The sequence below is a fragment of the Camelus bactrianus genome, chromosome 4, assembly GCF_048773025.1.
Source record: "Camelus bactrianus isolate YW-2024 breed Bactrian camel chromosome 4, ASM4877302v1, whole genome shotgun sequence".
In the NCBI taxonomy this organism is placed as follows: Eukaryota; Metazoa; Chordata; class Mammalia; order Artiodactyla; family Camelidae; genus Camelus; species Camelus bactrianus.
The window spans coordinates 37,817,538-37,835,979 of NC_133542.1; the positions used below are offsets into that span (position 1 = coordinate 37,817,538).

The 18,442-nt window shown below is 38.4% G+C and overlaps 2 long non-coding RNA genes across 12 annotated transcripts in view; one reads left to right on the forward strand and one right to left on the reverse strand.

The window, feature by feature from the left end:
* Nucleotides 1-18,442, forward strand: part of LOC123616246 (uncharacterized) — a 65,751-nt gene that overhangs the window by 40,625 nt on the left and 6,684 nt on the right. The gene's annotated exons all lie outside the window — the stretch shown is intronic.
* The window catches only part of LOC123616245 (uncharacterized), a 94,073-nt gene that overhangs the window by 2,233 nt on the left and 73,398 nt on the right, over nt 1-18,442 (reverse strand). For 2 of the 10 annotated variants that reach the window (XR_012506390.1, XR_012506389.1), the window contains exons 3-5: nt 3,966-4,518; nt 3,680-3,838; nt 2,908-3,044 (exon numbers count right to left, since the gene is read on the reverse strand). This is a non-coding gene — a long non-coding RNA (uncharacterized LOC123616245). Of the gene's footprint in view, nt 1-1,562; nt 3,334-3,679; nt 3,839-3,961; nt 4,519-9,086; nt 9,226-18,442 lie in introns of those variants that run through there. The other 8 variants (XR_012506392.1, XR_012506395.1, XR_012506394.1 and 5 more) reach the window with 8 other exon arrangements.

Consider the following 18,442-nt stretch of genomic DNA (forward strand, 5'->3'; position numbering starts at 1 on the left):
GAGAGGCAGTAGTGTGAGTGAGGGCATCACGGGGTGGTACGGAATTACAAAATAGGAGCGAAATATGCCAGGGCTTCTTGTCTTCCTGGCAAACTTACTCCTCCTCATGCTTCACCTCAGGTATCACCTCTTTGGAGCATCCAGTTCTTGCATGTACCTCTCATCCCACCTCACTGCACATCTCTCCTTTGCTCTTTGCTGATCTCTGCCATTGCCTTTACCCTATGCAATGTCTGCCTAATCCTATGTCTCTCCCGAAAGACAAGGAGTCCAGGAGAGTAAGGTCCGTATTTCATTAGCCTTTTGAGCTCTCGTCTAAGAGCAGTATCACATAGAATAGATTCTTTACAAAAACGTTTGTTTAGTGAATGAATAGACGGATAAATGAATGGGATGCAATACAATAGAAGAAATATTTACCCACGTATCTTGCAAAGTTATCGTGCAGATCAAAACTGGAAAGGGATGATATGTTAAAGGTTTTAAACTGAAGTGCCATGGGCAGTTTCCTTCAGCTTGCAAAGCCTTAATAGATGACTGGTGAGTTGAATTAAACTAAATTAAAACCTTAAAAAACATTTACCATGAATTTGTGTCTCACCCCATGCAGTTTGTAAATGGTGACTTTGTGTGGATTAATCTAAAAGCCCTTGAGTGAAGCCGTCTATCCCACGTTCACCCTCCCGGGCATGGCCCTGGCTGAGGCTGAGCGCTCCGGGTGTCTCAGACTGCCAAAACGTAAGGAGATATGACAGGTAGCCAAACGGGAGACTGCTGGCTGCCTTGGGCTCACTGAGATTTGTGTCTAACAAGGCAGACTTGTCACTGGGCCCTTTGGAGGGGAAATGAAGCGATGAACTAATGCTGGGCATAGGAGGCGCCAGGTCCTGACAGGCTAAGGTGTGACCTGCTGAATCCTAACCATCCCAGACATCTTTAGAAGAACAAGTGAGCTGGGAGATGGCCAGGGGCAGGCAAGGTTGCAGGGAAAGGAGGTGTATACAGAGTCCACAGAGAGTAGAAAAAGAAAGGGCAAGTGAGATTACTGGTCATCTGGTGTCTTTGATCCCACGCAAAGCAAACTTCAAGCACAACAGCAAACACAACCTTTGAGCGTTACTGTCTTCAAAGAGTATTTACCAAGTGCTATCTGGCTTGATCTCCCAGACTTGGTTAAATATGCATTTTCTTAAAGTTGTGTTTCTGACTTTCTTTTCTTTCCCTTTTTGCTATTGTTGTTATTATTTCAATTTTTTAAAATTTCTTTTAACACCTCACCTGCTTTAACACTAGAATTCTGACACTCAAGAAAGAAAGAAATAAAAGAAGAGTGAGGAAAGAGGAAAAAATTCCACAGAGCATTTTTTAAAAGGCTTTTCCAATAGAAAAAAATGGAATTTGACATTTATAATTGTATTATTAGGTATAATATATTATTAAATATAATATAGATGATTCTTTGATATTACTAAATATAATATATACATATGATTCTATACATGCTAGTCTTCATTAAAAAACACTAATACTTCAAAATTAGCAGGCAGTTCATTCAACTCATGCCCTTTTTGTAAGCTACCTTTCCTTAAAAAGGGAAACAAGATCAATTGTGACATTAAAATACATTTTATTTGGTAGTTAAAGGCAAACAAACATACCAAAACATTTAAATATATCATTGTACTTTATTATATTAAGGGGAAATTAAAAAATGGGGAATTATAAATGAGGTGAAAGTTTTTATATGCATTTATTGTGGCCATTTCATCACATTTTATCACAGTTCTTTATATGACAGTGTACCAACCAAATCCAAGATCTAGGGAAATGGTGACAATATTTTGTTCATCCTTGAATTTTCCACACTTAGGAAAATGCTTGGGGCATAATAGGTCATAATTAAAGAGATTTCATTTTTTTAAAATGGAAAGAATTAAGACTTTATAGTTTCACACTATTTGTTTTAACAGTATAATTTTAGAATGGTAGCAATTAAATTTTTAACCTACAACATACCTCTCATTTTTCATACACTGAAATGAGTCATAGAAGTGTAAAATATATGAAAAGATAGATTTTCTAATGGGTTCATCACTGGCAAGGAAGATTTAATTGATCACATATTTTCAACTCTATAAGAATTAGAAAGCAACAAAAGATGATATTTATTATGTGAACATTCTCCAATAAATCAAAGAGTAGAAAGCACCCTACTTGAAATATATCATGAACTTTTATCTTATTTGGTATTTAGAATATATGGAGCAATAAGAAGAGGACACGTTTTTCCTCCTTTTTGATACACACAGTATGTTAGACCCTTTTGACTTTTAATAGAAGTGGTTTAATTTCACTTACTTTTCAGAATGTAATTCATGTAACAGTATATAAATTTTCACTTCTGCTGTTTTCTACATTTTATTTGCATATTGAAAAATCTCATTAATATTTAGATCAACTAACACAACACATATCCAGAAAATCTAGTTCATCGCTTCTCAAGGACCACACATAGTTTTCACCACACAGATAAGGAAATGACCGCAAGGAAAGGCTTTGCTGGTGTGCGGGGGGGTACCTGCTCAGCCTCCACAACCTCAGCTGCACGCAACACTCAAAGAAAAACCGCCTCTCTCCCTTCACCGGCCCTTGAGAAACCACTGCAACTAGTGTGTATCAGGAGCATCAGTCATGAGCATCAGTCACCAAGGCAGCAACAGATCACTGGAGATAACTTGTTTCCTGCACTGAAAGAGTGTGGCAGCAACAGCAAAAAAAACCCCAACAAACAAACAAACAAACAAAAACCAGAGATTTTAAACAATCCTGGCTAGATGTGACGTGGGGTTCCATGTGGTTCTTAAATCTTCCAGACATGAAGGATTTTTAAAAATACAGACTTCTAACCTCCAGCTCCAGAGATTCCGATTCCTTATGCTTGGTATGGGCCTCATGCTGGGGGGAGTCTGTTGACCATCACGTTGGAGGACATCTCATTTAGTCCAGGTCACTTTACAGATCAGAAACTCCAAAATGAGAAGGCACTGAGACCACATAAAACCTGAATGTTAGAGCAAGGACCACACACTGGATCTCAGCAGCTCCATTTTCATGATGCCGCACCCTCAACTTGGCAGGGTGGGTTAGAGATTTTTTTAAATTATTGTCTATTATGTGAATTATACACATCCTTTCCTCATGTGGGATTTATACCATTCATTAGCTGGAAACTTTTATTTCCAGCTTAGCAAAGGTGATCTTCAATCCCAGCACTCTCCAAAGTATTGTAATTTCTGAACTTACAAATTAACAAAGGTATTCCAAGTTCAATGCCTTTAAAAATAACAAAAACAGAATATTGCTTATGTTACTGTCTATTTTCCCCATTGAAAATAGTCTTTATCAATTTTTCTGATTATGTAAATAATGTGTAAGCTTTGTAAAACTTTAAAGAATACCACAAATTGTAGGGAAGAATGAAAACCTCCTTTGAAATCCTGATACTCCCATTTATCCCTTTGAAGCATTTTAGTTAAATTCATTTATGCATCATTATCATCCAGTTAGTGTGCTCCCTCCCGCCCTCCCTCTTAGAAGCTCCTCCAGTTCCCTTTGATAAATTGACACCCCTTTCCCCAGCCTCTGCAGCAGCCTCCTTCTCTGTTAGTTGAGTACCTACCATAAGGAGCCTGAAGTGTCCAGGTAATAGTTTTAACCTCCAGTTTAATGAACTTTTGTCCATTAACGTCTAAATTGTGTTAGAGCCACCTTCCTTAGGCTCTAACCATCTATAAACAGCTCAAGTTGTTTTCTTCCATCATAAGAAAATCCCTTGGATCTACGGAGAGAAGAAAACAAAGCAGGAATAGGTGTCAAAGAAGGACCTCCAGGGGCAAGGGAAGGATCCAGCCTCCTTCTCATGTGCATCTCTTAAAAACACATCCACTTGATGATTAATTACTTGCCCAAACTCCTGGCTTGGTGGACTATATAACATCCAGTTCATGGGGGGCGGTTCAGGCTACATGGTCATTTTCACATCCCCTGGTCAGGAGTTCAGTCTGTACAAGGATCGAAAGCCCTCCAGGAACTGTTTCTCAAAAGAAGAGAATGAGTTGAAGAGAGTATACATTTGCTTCCAAACCCTAGAGGACTGCACTGTGGTCCTCCTACTGGGATTTGCCCGAGGCTCCATGAGACACCCGTTTACCACAGACTCTTAGGGTCTTAGCACCTGAAGATGTGAGTCGGCTAGTAGAAGAGCAGCTTGCCTGCAGCCAGGACTTGCAGTTTTGAGGGTTAATCAGTAAGAGGTGGGTAGTGGTTGGGAGCGGACACTGCTTGTTTAATGCCGGTCCTACCCAGGGGGTGTGATGATGCTTGCTCCTTGAGGGTTGAAATAATTGAGACGTGATGCCCACAGAAACAGGCAAATAGGGAGCACATACCCCTCTCCCCGTGTTTGCCCTTCAGTCTTCCACTAGTGCCCGCATTTGTAGACTCTTAACAGGAAACCTGCTGGAAAGGACAGAGATTATTTGCAGAGTTGCAGTCTGAGCATCACAAAGGAGAGGAGAAGGATGGGTTTGGAGATGACACACAGCAGGTTAATAACCAGCACAGCATGAAACTGATCATCAGCTCAGTCTAGTGCACAGTATGTGTAAAAACAGCTTGAACTAGTGTACTTTTCATATTATACAGGTAGTATATATTCATTGAGGAAAATTTAGAAAAAGAATAAAATTAAAATCTCTCATAATCCCACCATTTAAAAAAATTTGGTGCCTCTTCTGCCCTTATAACACACACATACACATATATCTTTATATCTGAAAAAAAAATGGAATCACATTCTACATGCAATTTTTGAAACCTACTTTTATACTTAATAATCTAAAACTGTTAGCATCTTTACCTGTCATTAAATAATCCACAACCACAATGTTATTGTCCACATAGGATATTAATGTATCTTTCTACTGCATAGATACACTAATATATCATAAGTCTCTTTATTTTCAGATATGTTAAATAATGTGTATTAATAAATTATACTCTATAAATATATTTCTTTTAATTCTTTACAAACACTTGTTGATATGCTAAATTTTGGAGAAATGTTCACTCTATTCTTATTACAGTGTTTGAATCTTAATGATATTTATTATGTATATAAGTCCCTTTGAAAATAGTTTGCCACATATAGAAAAATAATTACTTGCAAGACAATTCAGATGCAAACTCCCTTTCTTTTTTTTTTTTTCTCCCTACCTTCCTCCCTTCTTCCCTCCGTCCATCCCTCCCTTCTTCTTTCTCTCTCTCTCTCCCTGCTCTCTCTCACTCTCTTTTGCCAATCAGGTTATGATGTTAGGCCAAGATATTTACTTGAATTACTGCACATTCCTCTCTGGAGAAGGAATTATGACTAAAAAACCCATATAGGGAAAGATTTTTTGAATGTGGGTAGTGTGAGAACAGCTGGGATGGAGACTGAAGAAAATGGCAAGGATATTTCACACAGCTATAAATGGAATTGCTTAGCACAAAATCTTAGAATTTCTTGTGCTAGGAGGGTAAATTAGAATAGGGTATATGTTTTTTTCCTTACAAATAGAAAATGCTTAAACTTAAAACCATCTGTGCTGTTTCTGAAAGTTTAAAATTTGAATTTAGGTAAGTCAAAGTGACAATGTCTAGGGAGGTTCGCGTGTTGCCAAGCAACATGGCTAATCTAAGATCTCACAAATCAAGTGCCATAAGAAATTTTGGCCACAATAAGTGTGTCCCCAAAGCAGGTGAGTCAGCACCAGCTATTTCAGGAGTTTGCAGGGAGCCCAAGAAAGTCCCCAATGAGGGTAAAATTGTCTTCAAGCCATTTTGCCTTTCTTTTGCAATGCAAATCCTTATACTTCAACTAACTGGCTCCCATATCAGATGTAGTCAAGGAGATAAAATGTACCCTGTTCCATCCTACGAAGATACTCCCAGTGAAGTGAGAGATCACCTCGATGTGCGGACACTAGGAGCCCGCACCCTGATTCCGGGGACAGAAGCCCACGGCTAGAGTCGACCAACGGGGAAGTAGAAGTCCCATCCGGATCTCCACATCAAACTGAAGAGCATGAAGACGAGAAAGCATGCCTGTGTTCTTGTTCCTGGAAATGTCCTATCTAAACTCAGACATCGCTTCCTTCGCCCATCCAAACATTGATTCCACCTGTTGTTTTTTATTTGTGTCTTTGTTTCCCCTCATATCCTGCTTTGAAATGGAGTTTGTTGAAGACAAGTATTTGTCACTCTCTATTTAATGAGTCTGGTCAAATGGAACTTCTGGGAATTTTAAGAAAATGATTTAAAATTGTTCGCTGGGCTTCTTTCCCACCTGTGAAGACTGATGCTTACCTAAAAGTCAAAGAAATTTAAGCCTTGAATTCCTGTGGGGTTAAGAAGGAGGATTCGTGGAAATAAATGACTCAGAAGAAAGTCCTCTTCTCTGACATGACTCGGGCAAGAATGGGAAGCTTAGCACGGGTACTGACATAATGATATTCACATCTACACAGTGATTTATAATCTTTTTTTTTTCCTGGACTGCGTGTAACTTTTCTAGCTGTTCTTGAGTGAAGATGACAGAATCTGTTAACTGTTGGCCTGAAAGTATGTTATTAGATTTAGACCCAGTAGGGAAGCTTTGTTGCCTACCAGAAGATTTAAAGTGGAAAATACTTTTGAGTTTTAGTCTTTCGGAAGTGACTTCCCTCTAATTTTAATTATTCTTGTCAGAGTATCCATAATTGTTTATGTGGATAAGTTACACTATTTGGTCTACTTATTATCAGTGTGGGTTTGTGCATTGCTTACATAGCTTAGGTGAATTTTATTGACCTTTTACTCCCAGTTTTTATTGCTACATCAAAGTATGGAAATGGTTCCATACTCCAGTGATTCTTTATTGCATCATTTGAGATATGACTTGATCTATTTTTTGAATTTGATAGAAATGTTTCATTAAAGGCTGTGTGAGTTTATTATTTATGTGACTTGATCCTGAATTAACTATTGTCTTTTAATGCTAAACTGACTACTAACTTGGACGCTACCAGGGTTATGATTTTCAGCTCATACAGGGGTTATATTTAGTATTTTAAATGACTAATCTTCTAAAATAATTATTTCCCTTTTTGGTGGTGGAATGTTGTAACACTTTTTAATGATTTAAAAGTAATACCCAGCTGATTCTAGAAAATATGGAAACATGAGAAACATTTTAAGAAGAAGAAAAAGATACTTTTTCATTCTTAGCATTCAAAAATTTCCTTCTAGTATTTAACTCTTTTGAACACTTTTAACATGATAAAATATCCTACTTTGTCTCTAGTAACAGTTTTTGATATTCCCTCTGTTCAGTACTCGGTGATTACTTTACAATTCCAAGCAAGAGAGCTATCATCTATCTATCTCTCTATCTGTCTATCTATCCTGTATATACTGTATATTTCTATGCAGAATATGTGTATAAAACACTATATATATTTAATTCCTTGGATTAAAAACTAAATCTTATTTAAATTTAAAGAAGTAGTGATTCATGTCCTCATGTGATTCCAATGCCTTATTAATAGATCTGTTTGTGCTTCAGTAAGTCTTAAACAATGGAGTATGTATTCTGGTATCTCTTACGTATTTTTGTGTCATTTGCATGGACTCATCTGAAAAAGGGATCAAAAGATAGCTCTTAGTGCTGCATGCTTATCTGTGTAGTTTGTCATTGTAGTTATTATTTTTAAACACTTGTTTCTTTTTCTTTAATGATACAGTTGTGAAGAACATGGGCAAATCTGCAAGCTTTCTATTTGAAATTTTCATCAAGCTTTAATTTGAAATAATCATCCCTTCTTTTCTTCTGAAATATGGAATTAATACTTTGTAGGAAATAAATGAAATATATATTGGCTTAAAATAATATATCTGAGGAAAAATCGTCATCATTTTGGGTAAAATAGTCATTCCTGGTTTGGGAAGTTTATTTCAGCAACTATACTTTAAAAATATTAATGCTTCTAAATCATGATTATTTTCACTAACATGCAGTGTACATTGCATCTAAAGGAGAACATTTAAACAACAATATTGAACAAGTGCAAATATGGCTGTGATTCTCAAAAGTAATTTATAATTTGACTTTAATTAATGATCAGTATTGTCTCAGAAGAAATTATAGGCTCAGAGAACTGTATATTTTTACAAATGCACTTTCTAATTTATTCAGTATGGTTTACTAATACCTAGACTATGTTCTTATCTGATTTTTTCCAAGAGAATAAATCTGGAACTTGGATAAATAAGCACATGGAGAAATCATACCTCAAATCATATTATTCTCTAATGAAACATTTCTCATTAGATTCTTCAGTCACTCACAAGCACTCAGTGAATAGCAGAGCATAATAGTTAAAAATGCTGAATCTGGACCAGACTGGCTAGGTTCTCATTCTGACTTTGCCACTTACAAACTGTATGACCTTAGGAAAGTTATTACACTTCTTTGTGCTTTAATTTCTCATGCATAAAATAGGAATATTAGTAATAATAATTAGTAATCGCTATTCTTGTAAGGATGAAATGAGTTAGTATATTTAAAGCACTAAGAAAAATGCTTGGCACATAGTGCTATGTCAATACAAGCTTGTATTTTCGATACTACTGCTTAGCACCCTTTTATGTACTACAGGGACTTCTAATATGTCTGCTTTCAAAAAAAGCTTGAAATACAATATAGGAGACAAGAACTATATGTAAAACGCAATAGTCAAAAAGTAACAAATATTGAGTTAGTACTAAGCTTCTACTTTTAGCCTGACACTATTTTACACATATTTTCTGCCTTAAATATTGTTACAGCCTTCACAACCTCTGATTTAACATCAACAAATCTTTACTAGCTCTGTGACTTTGGGAAATGTACTTAATCAGTCTGACTCATTTTTCTCGTCTGTAAAGTGGGGGAAAACAAAGGTAACTATCATAGAATTACTGTGAGAATTAAATGAGTTAATAATAAATGTGTAGGCTTAGAAGAGTACCTGGCATACAGCAAATGGTCCACAAATGTTAGCCATCATCATCATCATCATCATCACCACCACCATCACCATCATCTGTATTTTACATTTTATATGACATGATGATCGTCACAGTTTTAATTCAGTGGTGGCAAACTTACTAAAATGAATGAGACACTGCCATGAAGAATACAAGTCAAAACGAAAAAAAAATACTGCTCAAACAGTACTCAATCATAGCATTTGAGTACCTTGTATACTTCATATTACCCATGTACACTGTTATGGACTCTTGATTATGCCATTTTTAGATTACATTCTAAAAAAGTAGACATAATACAAACAATTCCTGAATATAATTCAACAAATTAAAAAAGACCAAAAATCTCTCCACCTGGAAATAATAAAAGTTTCTGTTAAATAATTATTGAATTACAATACAAACAAAATTGCATCATTGCTAAAACCAATGACAATTAAGACATTATATATCAGAATATATTAGATGCAGCTAAGACAGTGCTTAGAGGGACATTTCACTAATCTTAAAGAAAGTATAATGCCAGTGGTGTTTAAAGTATTTCAGAGCATAGAAAAGAAATGCAAATCTCCAAGTTTGTTTCATGAAGCAAGAGTAGCCATGATTTTCAAAATTAATGATTGAACAATAAAGAAACTACAGAATAATATAACACATTAATATTGATGTAAAAATTTAAAGATGTTAGAAAATAGAATCATTCAGTGTATGATGAAAGAATAACATATCAGATGAGATTTATTCTTGGAATGCAAGGATTCTTCAATGTTAGGTTAAATATTTTTCATATCTAAGGGCAACAATCCCCTAAACATCTCTAAAGGCATTTGACGGAATTAAACACCATTCCTGACTAAACAGAGACCCTCAACAATATAATGCATTTGTATGTATTATACTTCATACCAAAGGTCAGCATAACACTGCCTATACTCATTTATAGCATCAAAATGATTTAAGATTGATGAAGCCTTTAGCTCCAGCTTCTCATTTACAAGAAATACAAGGTTGAGAGTAAAAATTAAACAGAATCACAGAAGTGATAGACAAATTCAGAATGTGGTGTATTTTGCAGGACAAGTCCCCTGGTTCCTTCAACAGGCAATCACCACACAAAGAGAAAAAGTACTACAGATGGAAAGAAAAGCAATGTATGTTGTCACTAGGATCATAACTTGAAACATAAAGCTGTAAAGTTCATTTCTGAGACAACTGAGGAAATTTGGGTATGAATTGAATGATAGATAATATTAAGTACAGGTTATTAATTTTGTTAGATGTGAAAACAAATTTTATGTTTGGGATGTCATATTATCTGATTTACTTTAAATATGTAAGCATACAGAAATCAAGAAAGGAAAAAAATAGCAAAAAGATTCCAGAACCTTTAGTGGGCCTTGAACTATTTGACAATATATTTATATTGTGGGAAAATATGCAGAAAGCTGGGCCAGTTGTTCCTTCCCTCTCGAGCCCTCTCCCCTCCCCGCTTGGTCCCTACTGAGCATGTCCCTAATGAATGCAGGGATGAAGTCTTTTTCATTACATACTCTGAGTGAGTTTTGGACTCTGGAGATGAAAAGGGAAAATATGTGCCCTATAACTGTGGATTCCAGGAATGTTAAAAGAGTTCGTTCACATTAGCTGACCCGAGAGAGGCCCACAGAACTCCATCAGCCCTCTCACACCTCCATTTCCCCTCTTTCCCCTCCACACACAAAACGAGCAAGCAGCAATGGACTTCTGCTTCCTTTAAGGAGGAGCGACTTTTAACAGACTAAATCTCCTACACATAACAGCTATAAGCTGGACAAGATACAGAAACCGATTATCAGAGGGTCTGAGAGAATGAACAAAAGCAGGCAGGTTCTAGAGGGGAGTAACATGTGGAGGATGCAGTCGACAGGGATGAATTCCCAATTTTTTTATGCAGCCTCAGTTGCCGCAGTGGGGCATGCGCTCACCTTCGTAGAGGAGCCAGGAGAGGGAGACCAGAACAACCAAGGTTGCCAGTGAGTGAGAGGGGAATGCCAGAAAAGCAGCCAGAGCAGGAGAACCCTGGATTCTGTGTCTAAACTTCCCCAAGTCTCTGGCTGATCCTTGGACTGTGCGTATTTGGATGGACTGAAAGCAGAAGTGACATCTGAGCTGCTGCCCTGCACAGGCAGACAGAGTTCTCCGTGTGAGTCTAATCAGGCTAATTTCCTGATAGACCTTACGCAGCAATGTTCTTCAGGGGCATGAGGATAGAATAGAATAGAATTCTACAACATAATGCAATACAGTACAGTACAATACAAATCTGCAATGCTCTTTTTTTTTCTTTTAAACTCTTGAGCTCAAGGTCTTCATTTTTCAAGTCTTGTATATATTTTCAAAATGGAAACCCAATATCAGGGTGCTGGATTAATTTATACTTTACTATATAAATGTTTTGTAAGAGACACTTGATGTTTAAGGAAAACTTTTTTTTTTAAAGAATAAGCTTTTGTCAACATTATTTCTTTGAGGTAGAAAGTTGTGCTTTGCCAAGAAAAACCAGAACACAAACATTGGCCTTATTCACATGATCTATAAAGCTGCTATGCTGTGTTCTTCTGTCTTTACAATTACACTTCTTTAAAGAAAATCTAAGTTAACGAGTGTGTTGTGACATCTTTTCTGTCTAGTAAAATCTTAATTAGCAAAGCAATTCTCCATAATTAAACACTACAGTATGTTCTGTCTTTAGAACTGATGAACCTAAAAAACATGCTCTAATATTCTTTAACTGTTTTTAATTTCAAGTCAGGTATCTTGTTAGTCAATTGGCTTGTTAGGTTTGAGTGCATAATTTATGTTTATTCCAATAGACTTGTGTTTCGTTTTGTGCTTTTACTTTGGAAACCTTCGTATCATTTAAGAAACCGAAGCATCCCTGAGCTCAACAACGTAATGACATGTGCACTGAATATTTTGCAGCAGGCACAGCTGAGAATCCAGGACTCCTGATTTCCAGCCATGGGCTATTTCCACTGTAGTGTCTTGCCTTCTCTAATGATCTGTGTCGACACTAAGTTAAAGTTACCTTTTGCCCTCAACTCAGAGACTCTTTTGATTTTGGAAGTAAAATAAAATGAAAATAATAGGTTAAACCTTCACAAACGCTCCTCATCTTGTAGGTACAGATAAAAGGAGGTGCCCAGAATGTAGCTGTCTATTTCAGACGGTGAGCTCGGCCCTCGTGGAGTGAGCTCTGGCCACTCAGAGGGAAACAGAGAACGACTGAGCCCCTGTCATTTGCTCCTGTCACATCTGCACAACCTTTCTGCTCCCCAGTATTCATCCATCGGCTCCATGGATGTTGGTGACTCGCCAGCTCTAGCTTCTGGGCAAGTAAGTGGTAGTGTGTTCTACTCCTAGTGCAACTGGATGTGAGCCAAGAGTAAGGACAGAATGGGAGAAAAACACATATTATTGGCGTATGGATCAACTCCTACTATTCTTCCAAAAAAGAATACACTTTCACGTATTGCTTCAACTTTAATTGTTCAAATTATATTGAACACTTTACCGTGATTTACGTCTCTGCTTTTTATCTTCCCTCTTTCCACTTTCATAACTTGTGCTTCACTGATCTCAGAGGGACCCGGGTGAATCGGGTACTTTCTGCTCCCATCTTCCAGTTCAAGTTTATGAAGCTCTTGCTTCATGGAACCATCTAACACGAATATGAACCTCTAACTCTGCATACAGGAATACAGACGCTGCCTTATTACAGTCCTTGGGCTGCACGTCACACTTGGCTTCTTCTCATAAATCCTTTTCACGTGTCATACCCAGGACCAATGGCTACAGCCGATAATGAATGCTAGCAGATTGGTTCTTTTCTAAAATACAGTTGCTTGTCTTCTCACTTGACATCATGTCAACAATCTCTGCAAAATTACTCAAGAGATTTTTTTTTAATGATGTACTGGGGGAAAAATTTTAAGAGCTGTTGTGCATTCAAATTCTTATCCGTGATTAAAATAGTGAGTCCAAGCCAAAGAATTCCATGCATTTTTCACCAAGTGAGGAATTTTATTTATTTAACTTCATAACTTAATGTGACCTTTCTACTAGGACACAATGAAAAATAACAAACAGAAGTATTCACTCCTGAAATTCTATTACATGGTGGCCAAGATCGGCCTGCCTGGACAGACGACGAGGCCCCGAGAGCCTTGGGGTGTGTGGACACCCCTCACGTATACCCACTCTTCCTTGGGAGGACTCACTCTGAGAGAAAGAACAGCAGCTTCTGAGAGCCAGAAGCTACCTGGCGCTACAAGATGGCCCTGGAGCTCCTAGAAACTGGCCTGCCATTCACAGCTGGGCTGTGGAATTCTCCTGTTGAAGAGAAAGAACTTCATAGAATGCCAAAACCAGACAAGGCCACTCTGTGACTATTGGATCAAGGCAAAAACAAGAAACTTCTGTAATCATCTCTTAACAGGCAAAAACAAGAACATTACTCAAATGATACAAAAGACCAGATGTTGCCCCGATCTGGCTAATGTGAGTAACAACTGCCTGTGACCAGTTACAGCTTTAACTGTCCTCCATTTCTCCTGGTCTCCTAGACAATAGTTATTAAGATGCCCAAAGAATTCAAAGAATTATCCTCAGTTCTTGGTAGCAACAATCAATCTAGAGCTAAAGCCCTGCTTTCTTGAACTCTCCCTAAAACTACCAAACATATGTTCAAATCTAGGTTCCTTTTTCCACCTGTCTACTGAGATGCCCCCATGGTTTCTCACAGTGCAGTAATGCCCTCATTGTAACAGGTGAATAGAAGCAACTGTGTTACTCTCCAAATGTGGGAGGTTTTTGACTGGAGAGATTCGACAAATCTGTGGCATGAGCATTTGGGGGCCAAAGGAAAGCTGGAGGAACACTCACCAGAGAAGGCTGATATATGCCAAGGACAGAGGGATAAAGCAGCAGCAATAGAAATTCCTCCAAGTGTGCAGAAAAAAGGGAGACTGATATGGAAAGAGGGAGAGAGAAACACCGCTGGAAATAATTTATGAAGAGATGGCTTGAGAAAATAGACACAGGTCACCATGAGATGTTGGAGGCTGGTGGCGGTGGGAGCAGGAATGGTTGATCACACACTCATTCACTTATTCCATCAGCCAACAAAAATTTACTGAGTGCCAGCTGTGTACTGCGCCCCGGGGCCTGGGGATGCAGTGATAAACAAGAGAAAGAACTACCCCTGCCCTTGTGGGTCTCACAGTTGGGTGGGAGAAAGTGGGGGTTACCTGACAGGTCACAAACATTCCTCGGATGGTTGCAGAGATGAGGGCTGTCTCTGGTGGGGGCTCTGGAGGAAGCTCTGTGAGGCTTTGAGAGATTATACACAGACGGCGAGGCTGCAGGTGGCTTCCCTGAGTAAGTGGCTTTGGGCCAAGATCTGAAGAAAGTAAGAATTGACCAAGTGAAGAGACGACAGAACAAGCCAGGCAGATAGAAGGACATCTGTGAAGGCCTTATGGTGGGAAAGAACACGGTAAGGGGCAAAGCATGAAGTCAGCGACACGGAACAGTAGTGACAGTGGGATGTTCTGTGAGTCAAAGGCAGCCCACTGCTTGTTTATAGGTGAAGGTTTCTTGGACCACAAGCACCTATTTATTTGTCGCTATATTTTCATTATGATAACTGTTGAAAAGTTGCAACAGAGACGGTATGGCCTGGAAAACCTGAAATATTTATTATCCCCTTAGAGGAAAAAGTTTGCCGACCCCTCTTAAAGGTTATACCGGGAGGCTTGTCTTTATTGAAAGAGAAACAGAACGCCATCAATGGCGTGGAAAAAAATGGCCTCAGGCTGCCACATGGTGAGCTCACTGAGCAGAGTCCAGCGGAGGTGTGAGTAGACCAGTTAAGAAGCGATGGCAGCAGTTCAGGTGAGAGACGAGGCTGTTTTAGAATAGGGAGGAGGTGGTGGGGATGCAGGAGAGTGCGGTGAATTGGACACGTGACCCAGGTGACATGAAGGAGAAGAGCAGCCAGGGAAGACCTCTGGCTCCCGCTCGTACAACCAGAGAGAAGGCAGTGGCCTTTGCTGAGGGAGAGGATGCTCAGAGGAGGATCGGCATTTTGTTAAGTGATTTTTGCCCAAGGGAGAAGATTATGAGTTAAGTTTGGGTCTGTCAAGGTTGAGGTCACTTTGAGATGCCCAAGAGAAGATGCACATTACACACGTGGATATAGAGTTCTGGATCTCAAAGAATACTAATTGCATACAAATCTTCCCCTGTGGACTATATACAATTTAGAACCAACCCAAGGAGATAAATGGGAATCAAAGTTCAGAATCAGAATGATTCTGAAAATACTGGATTTGAGTACATTGTAGGGCCTGACCTCGCTGGGATTTGATCTCCTCGGTCTACAGAGTGGCAGACATCCCCTTCAGGAAGTTACCAAGTGGACACAGAAGAGCTGGAGGAGGAAAGTAGGTACACTTGGGAACAGAACATTCCAAGAGGAGAAGGACAGTAGACGAGAGATGGGGCCATTCATGGTCAAGGCCTTCAACCCATTCAGCTCAGCCAATAGAGAAACCTGGCACTGATGAAAGCCAGATTCTCACCAAACTCACCACTCCGATAAGCTACTTCTTCACCGAAAAGAGAAGTGGCCAGGGAGAGAGAGACACTAGAAATGTTTGTTCCAATATTGTTCTAAATCACAGAATTAAGGGTGGGTATCATTTCCTTTATGGCAATGTACGGAGTAGGGGAGGGCAGTGGGTAAATGTTTCTCTTTAATAAAAGATTCCAAAATCATATAAAGGACAAGATGCACATAAAGGGTTCAAAATTTATTTTGTTATGTTCTAATTTTAGTAAAGGAGAAATTATGGAGCTAAATTTAAATAAAAGATACTCGTTAATATAATTGCATTTTAGTAAGCAAAGTTGGCAGTGGGGTTGTGGCCATAAGGAGACACTAGTAAGATGTCTACAGAGGGCGGCCTGGAAGTAGCTGTCCAGGGCTTGGCCATTCCCATGAGCCAAGTACTAGGGGAAGGTGAAAAACTTCTGACCCTGAACTTTGAGTGATAATGAAGCCTTGATGTCTTTATGTCTTCAAGACATTCACTGTGATGAGTAGCGGCTTTAATGTAGTTGTTGTACTAGGAAGTAGCTCATAAGAATTTTTTAATCACCCCTGCAAAACAAGTCCATTCTTTGTTAGCCATAACTCAATACGGAGCCACCATGAGGACTGAATACTGAGCTCTTATCATTATGCTGGTTAATCACTGACTGCATGTTCTCAGTGGGGAAATAATAGATGTCTTTGTTGTTGGGTTTTTTTTTTTAATCAAGTTCAATGGCCTTTCATAAAAGTAACATTTTCCTCTCATAGCAATGTTAATAAGGAATTTCCTTTTAAAATTTTAATGTTTGCCTTTTAAATGCCCATAAACTCAGAAGTTATGCATATTTGTTGCAAAAACTCAAACATTATGGAAATAAATGCAGTGCAAGATGAAAGCTTTCCTGGTTATTCATCTGCTTCTTTCTTTCTTTCTCCCTAGAGTTAAGTATCATGGGTAACATTTTTGACTGTATACACTCAAAGAACTTTAAATATGCATTTACATGTATGGTTTTCTTTACATAAATAGAAATCATATTACATAGTATTATTATTGTTACTATTTCTATTGTTGCTTTTATCATTATGTAACTTGCTTTCTGCAGCTCAGTCTGAGCCTCAAACGGTTACCAATAGATCTATTTGAATAACTTTAACAACGGCAAGGAACTCTTAGCACTATTTGTATATGCAAGGTATTTCATAGTGTTCAGAACCCAAAGCAGCATTTTGGCAAGGATTCTTAGCATAAATTCTCAGACTTGTAAAAGAACTACTTCAGCTCTATGTTTAAACTAGAGGCCAGGTTTTACATTATGCTCACAAGAGAGACAATGGAGCTTTGTGCAAGGAACATTGGACCTGAATGAGCCCTTGAACTAGCTCAGCTCATCATTTGACCTTTCTATCATTTAAATCCTTATCTGCAAGGGAAGATTTGGGTCCAGATTATTTCTAATATTCTTCCCAGCTCTAGAATTGTATATGTGTAGATTATTGGAACACCAAGTTTTAGTTACGAGTTTTTCCTATTTGGCAAGTATTAATACCTATTTACGCTCAATACTTTAGGTAAACTGAGGGACAAAAATAGATACGACCTGCTGTCCTTGTCAGATATTGATTGAAAGATAATTTCTGGTTTCCCCTTCGATTGTTATTTCCAACAGTAAGTATTTTACAAGAGTACTAGTGCCATTTTGGATATCCACTTCTTTAAAAATCCGGAATTAAGAATCTGAGTGAAATTAAACTATTAGTGGCTAGAGAAATGGAATCAAGCAAACTAAAATAAAATTTCTTAAGGTGAAGAAGCTGCCTTTCATTTGTGGGAAAGACATGCGGGAGAAAAAACAAAAAAAGAAAAATTTACGAGAACAAGTACAAGGAAGAGTAAAATATTGGGGTGGCAACTGTAGAAGAATGAAAAGTGTGGAGTCATTCTGGTTCCTGGAAAAGAACTGCTGCTCCCCCTCGTGGCAAGTGTAGGAAGCTAACACCCTGAGAAAGCAAAGCATTTCATCCTAGATGCAAAATGACGTGAGATCTATTTGAATTACAGCGACACACTGCTTTCAAGGGGAAAATATAAGGCATACTCAAGTGGACAATTCAAATGACAATTCTGTCTCAGGTACAGGCCTAGTGTCACCAAGAGAAAAGGGCAGATGATGTGAGGATGCGCCCACTTGGAGCCACAAAGGCTGACAGTGGTCAACTCAGTAATCGTTTGGTCAGCACTTAACTTAATAAACATGTGTTCACATGCCAACCACTTGGTAAGGTACTATGAAGCGTGCAAAGTAATATAACATAGTCAGTCATCTTTCAAAAGTGTGCCATCCACCTGGGAACATAAAATATAACCACAAGGAGACAGTTCATTACAAGGTGGTGGCTTCTGGGTCATCCTGGATGACCCAGAGCAGGGAGAAGGGAGAGAGAGGGCTTTTGCACTGGGACCTGAAAGGTATAAGGATGCTTCAGAGAGGCTTAAACTGCTGATCAAGTAGCAAAGCATAAGGCCAGGAAGTTAACCACTGTCTCTTGAGTCTGTGTTTATCCACTAAGGGCAAGAAAGGATACTTGGGGCCAGATTAAGTAATCTTGAACTAGCTACTTTGGACTACAACCCACTGTAGATCAACAAATATAGATAAGCAATTATTGAATATGTTTGAATAGAAACGTGGCATAATG